This window comes from Salarias fasciatus, chromosome 5 (assembly GCF_902148845.1).
Source record: "Salarias fasciatus chromosome 5, fSalaFa1.1, whole genome shotgun sequence".
Lineage (NCBI taxonomy): Eukaryota > Metazoa > Chordata > Actinopteri > Blenniiformes > Blenniidae > Salarias > Salarias fasciatus.
The window spans coordinates 36,295,121-36,301,120 of record NC_043749.1 but is presented as its reverse complement, the minus strand read 5'-3'; the positions used below and the strand labels follow the sequence as shown (position 1 = coordinate 36,301,120).

General features: G+C 49.9%; 1 protein-coding gene across 1 annotated transcript in view; it reads right to left on the bottom strand.

The window, feature by feature from the left end:
* Window positions 1-447: 447 nt before the first annotated feature.
* LOC115389268 (receptor-type tyrosine-protein phosphatase gamma-like) overlaps window positions 448-6,000 on the bottom strand; it is a 463,600-nt gene continuing 458,047 nt past the window's right edge. The window contains exon 9 of the mRNA XM_030092770.1: window positions 448-519. The gene's annotated coding sequence lies outside the window, so the exon portion shown is untranslated. The remainder of the gene's footprint in view (window positions 520-6,000) is intronic.

The window sequence follows — 6,000 nt, the reverse complement described above, 5'->3', positions numbered from 1 at the left end:
ATATATAGAACAGGGTAGGGGGTCGAGCACACAGAGCTGCCAGAGGTCTAACCCCCCACTGTAGCTTCCACTGCGCACAGCAGCTGTGTGGCCTGGGGGTAAGAAACGGAGATAGGCGCCGCCTGACGCACTTGCAAGGGAGACTCTGACTTTGATTGAGCCTCGGGGTTTGGATCGGCACATACTAACCCATGCTTCAGATCGTCAGACGCAGTGACTTTACACCTGCTCATGCTTGGATTTGATGGAAGGGGGATGCAGAGTGTCTCACCTGCCTGTCCCAAACTGGAGTAAAGGAGGAATGACGGGAGCCTTGAGTCCCGTCCGGTCTCACCAGTTTGTGCTTGGCGTCGGTGAGGTGTGTCTCCTCGTAGCTGTCGTCGTGGGCCGTCCAGCTGTAGGACACCAGGAAGTGGAGGATGGGCGGGTGGTAGGTGACCTCTGGGTGGGCCCAGCGCACCACCAGGGCGCTGCCGTTGACGTGCTGCACCTTCATGTTGATGGGCGCACTGCTGCACACTGAGGAGGAAAGAAAGATCCAGAATGACCGAGGGGACCAGGAGGACGAGGAGACGGACAGACAGGAGGGAGGAGGACAGAACGACAGAACAGGTGAGGGTGGATGGATGAAGTGACAGAGATGAGGGTTGGGAGAAAGGACAAAAGACAGAAGAAGAAACCAGGGGTGTGGGTGAAAGACAGCAATGGATGGATGACACACACACACACACACACACACACACACACACACACACACACACACACACTGGCCCTGGGCCACCAGCAGAGGTCTCTGTCTGGCCAGCCTCGGCCTGCTCTGCCATGCAGGAAGTTATAATTGTGACAATCTATTCTCAAATACCTGCTGTCAGAGGAAAGCCATTAAAATACATAATGCAAAGCAAAGCTCCTGCTCCTTCCTCTGCTGCCTTGATGAATTCAGTGTAGCGTAAAATGCGACCAGTAAGTCCATCAGTGTGACTGCAGAGCCCGGCCTGCTCCCTCTGCTGCTCTCAGGGAGTTTTCCAGCTTCCAACTTCCTCCACACTCAAGAAAGACAAACGACCACACAGACTTCTGACGCTCCAAACTGCACCCTCATGTACAGCGTTATCTTACAAGTAAAATAAATGTTTGAAATCCAGGAGGAACCTGCAATTCAAGAACTATAATCTCAGCAAAGCTAACAGATTTAGCTAGAAGCCGCTCTGAAGGGAGCACAGATGACAGGAAACATTTTCAGGAGGCATCAAAAGAATGCTGAAAGCCTGCAGAGATGAGGCACCTCCGGACTGATGAAGAAACGTTTGCTTCGTTCAGTGACTTTTAGATAAACACTGCACAGCTGCAGTGGGCATGTGTGAGGAGGAGCACTTTGACCTCTGCCCCTGACCACAGACTGATGGCAGAACAGCCGACATTGTTTGACTTGAGACTGAATCCTGTTTGTCAGTCAGACGTGAGATGAGGCTCCAGCGTTCCCCTGCGAGGCCACGCCCCCACGCTGCCTGGTGTTTCCACCCCTCTGACCTCCTCCTCATCATGCCCGGCACCAACAGGCCAGAAAGCCCAGAACCAACGCCAGACACAAAACTACGAGCGTTCTGCAGCTCAGTGACTCTGTCATGACTCCACAAGGTCAAAGGTCTTCAGGGATTCTCTCAGACGGTCACCGGAGGGTAACTGTTCCACTGCTCAGAGACTGTTCCAAACTCTTCATCAAGTCACGCAAATGTGTGAACATGGCTGCTGGACTGCGGACAGCTGACGTGTCTGCTGGAGCCAGACAGCAGCCAGTTCCTCCTCATGGCCTGCAGCGGAGCCCCACGACACCGGGACAACATGGTGAACACATTATATCATCAGCCTACACAACAGCGAAGGACAGAGGGATTAGTGACAGTGACTCTGAATGTAACCAAGGACAGACTCTGGAAGTGTCTCAGGTCAGTGTCTCTGGGAGAGTCTGTGAGGAGAGTCAATAAGGACATGAACACTGAACATATTCAGGATGAAATACTCTCCACTCTGACACCTGCTGCTGAGATATGAACCACACATGGAAGAGTTGGAGTTCCAAGAGAAAGGTCACATCGAGAGAAGTCAACATCCTGCAAGCTCTTCCAGTCACAGCCTTCCCACCATTTCACTGAGGAGCTGCTATCATCCATGTGACGGCTTCTTTCCACCTAACATTTCAACAAATACGACGTAGTCAAACACAAAAGTGTTTATTACTGGAACTGGAAATGTGAGCTCTGAAGAGAAGGAGCAGGACCGTCCACTGACCCACAGCGGACAGGAGGGACCATGGAGGGGGTTTAGCAGGTGGTGGAGGGGCGTGTGTGTGTGTGTGTGTGGGTGTGTGTGTGTGTGTGTGTGTGTGTGTGTGTGTGAGGGTGTGTGTGTGTGTGTGTGTGTGTGTGTGTGTGTGAGGGTGTGTGTGTGTGTGTGTGTGGGTGTGTGTGTGTGTGTGTGTGTGTGTGTGTGTGTGTGTGTGTGTGTGGGTGTGTGTGTGGGTGTGTGTGTGTGTGTGTGTGTGTCCTCCTCCATGTCCTCCTCCATGTCCTCCATGTCCTCCTCCATGTCCTCCTCCATGTCCTCCATGTCCTCCATGTCCTCCATGTCCTCCTCCATGTCCTCCATGTCCTCCTCCATGTCCTCCATGTCCTCCTCCATGTCCTCCATGTCCTCCATGTCCTCCTCCATGTCCTCCATGTCCTCCATGTCCTCCTCCATGTCCTCCATGTCCTCCTCCATGTCCTCCATGTCCTCCTCCATGTCCTCCTCCATGTCCTCCTCCATGTCCTCCATGTCCTCCATGTCCTCCTCCATGTCCTCCTCCATGTCCTCCTCCATGTCCTCCTCCATGTCCTCCTCCATGTCCTCCATGTCCTCCTCCATGTCCTCCTCCATGTCCTCCATGTCCTCCATGTCCTCCATGTCCTCCTCCATGTCCTCCATGTCCTCCTCCATGTCCCACGCTGTGCTTTGCTGCTGTTTCTGTGGTTCTTCTTTCAGGCAGGGTTTTTGCCTTGGAGGAAGAGATGCTGGATCAGAAGTGAGACAGTCTGCTGCTTCCACTGAAGTCACACCTGACCTTTCCTTGCTAAGTGAAAGAAGAATGTCCTGCGGTGCAGCCTGCCGTGCGTTAAACAGGGCAATTTAACAGCAGGGTTAGTTTTTAGAGTGGAACTATTTCATCAGTTTGTAAGTGAGAAACTACAACGTGGTTCGAATGTCCAACTGAAGCACACAGACGCACGGGCTGTCGCCCTCCAAGCCAAGCCAACCGAAGGACAGGACGGTGAACGCACAAAGCAAAACATGCCCCACTTCCTGTAGACACAGCCTCCCTGTATTGTGATGGAGAGCCTGGTGAGAGTTAACGGAGTCAGTCCTTCTCAGGTCTGTCATTAGGAAGAAGTCCTCTGATCCTGACTACAGTTACAAACCCTCTAACTTAACATCAAATCTGCAAATGACCCACAAAAAACACTTACTCAGTGTCACGTGTTGCAACCGATCCTCTCAAAAAACCTGACTTCAACTCACAACACAGGCTCTCATTGGTGGAGAGCCCAGCCAGAAGGCCACGCCTCACAGGAAGTCCAGGGAGGACAGCCGCCAGGGACCGGCAGACCTCCACACAGGACATGCCACCGGTGGAGGGAAGTACGCTCTGCACAGGCTAGCTGTGCATCACAGGACAGACAGCACAGACACGGAGTCAACCTGGAAACATGGTCTGGGACTGTAGGATCTGGAAACAACCCAGAGGACAGATGAAGGACAGATGCTGAGACGTATATCTTCAGGATTAAAGATCAGTCAGTAGTGGAAAACAAATGATTGTGGAAGCAGCAGGAAGGAGTTGTGGACTGGACATCAAGCTAGATTCTCTGATACAATGTCCACACACACCTCGAAGACGCTGCAGCTGGCGTTCCCCATTAGCCTGAAGAGGAGGAGGAGGAGGAACACGGTCTTTACTGGAGACAGAGGAGTCACTACTGAAAGACAAACCAGCCAACGGCAGCGTGGGGGCAGCTGTCCTGTCCTCAGAGGACTGATGGTTCCTCAGACGTGGTGGGAGACAAGGAGGAGACAGGCGTCCTCTATAGACAGTGTTTCACTGTATCAGCTCAGATCATTGAACTAATGAATGGCCGGTAAGCCCCGCCCACTCCCCTGCTGCTCAGAGACACACTGGATAACAGTGACACCACTGCTATCATCACCTCTTACATCCGGCTCATCCACAGGAGGTGCATAAGAAGCAGAGGGAAAAAGGAAACCTGAGGGACATGCTCAGCAGCGTGAGCAGCGCAGACGCCGACAGGCCGGAACTTCCTCATGGAATCAGCTTAAAGGGAGCAGAGGCGAGCTGGAAGCTTCAAATAAATACAACCACAAGCAATCACTGTAAAGGACGTGGGCATGGTGTCCTCACAGCCTGACGAGCACGCTGTGAGGGGCATGCACTGCCTTCATGTCATAACATATACAACTTCAGCTGCTGTCAGCAGTGCAGCTGAATGTCTGAGACTCTCCAGCGACTTCTGCCTCTTCCCTAAGTTATGATGATGTTTAATTAATTCATTTGACTTACTCCATTTCACCCTCTACATAAACATCACTGCTTCAGACTGAGAAAAACCTTTTTTAAACTCATGGATGTGAAGTCCAAAGGAGAAACAACATGGGGACAATGCGCAGAAGCAAACCTATTTTACGACTCTCCGCGTCTCTCTCTGCCTTACGTCAGAGAGAAAAATGGCGGCCACAACTTTGTTTTATGAAGCCCTCCAGCAATTTAAAACTTTTCAGAAAATCACGGTGGACCTAAGGAAACATGAGCGGAAAAGACTCTTTCGAATTGAGGGGAACTTCATCTTAAAAGGTACAGAATCTGCTATGCTACTCATGATTTATGATTTATGTGGCGTCTGTGTAGGCAGGTAGCATCCCTGCTATCATGGCGGGGTTTCTAACGTTATCGTGCCACAGGTGAGCTTTCTGGCTGGATGAGAGTGAAGTGTGAATGATTTGCTCAGAGCCATTACTCTTGTTTTCCAGAAATATTGAGAGATTTAGTTTTTGTTAACTTGAACTTCACTCTCACTCTGTGCTCTGTGCATTGGAGTTGGGTAATTAATTTAAATATCAATGTTACTATCGTAATGGTAATGTTGTGTTCAAATATAAGTATCATTAACACAGTGAAATTGTTTTAATTCGTTCACCAAACAGATGGGCAGCTGTTCTACACTGGCCCGAGCAGGCGGTACTTGAGACTGGTTGTCCAGTCGGAGAAGCAGAGGCAGGCTGTGCTGCAGGAGTGCCATGGCGACCCTGGTACAGGCAACCACAGTGGTGTCCGTGGGACCAGAGACAGGGTGATCGCTGGCTGTTACTGGTCCACAATTTCAGAAGATGTCAAAGACTGGGTAAAGCATATTTCATAGAATTTGACTGAATGGTTATCACTCAATTGTCTTGCTATGAAAACTTGTGACACCAAATTATTGTCCACCATCTTTCTTCATCTTCAGTCTTACTTTTTCTAAATGATGCTACAGTAATTATACAGTGAATCTCTGTACGTCAGGTCAAACGTTGTCATCAGTGCCAACTTAATGACCCCATAAAAACAGCATCTCCAGCACTGCATCCCATAAAGGTAATGTGTACGGTCATATTTACATTTGGGATTAAAACACTTTTGGGAAATAATGTGTTAATTTCTGTTTTCTGTCCAGGTTAATGAACCATGGGAAGCGGTGGGGATGGACCTCATTGGGCCACTGCAGGAGACAACCTGCAACTATATTTGAGTCCCTTTTTGTGCTGTATGTAATATTTCATTATCACAATGGATATTTTCTAACATAATCCTAACTGCTGCTGTTTTTCAAAGGGTAATTTATTTTGCTTTCAATAACTCTTTCAAAATAGAGATCTACAGGCTACAGTCCACATTACCTCCTTTTCCACCGA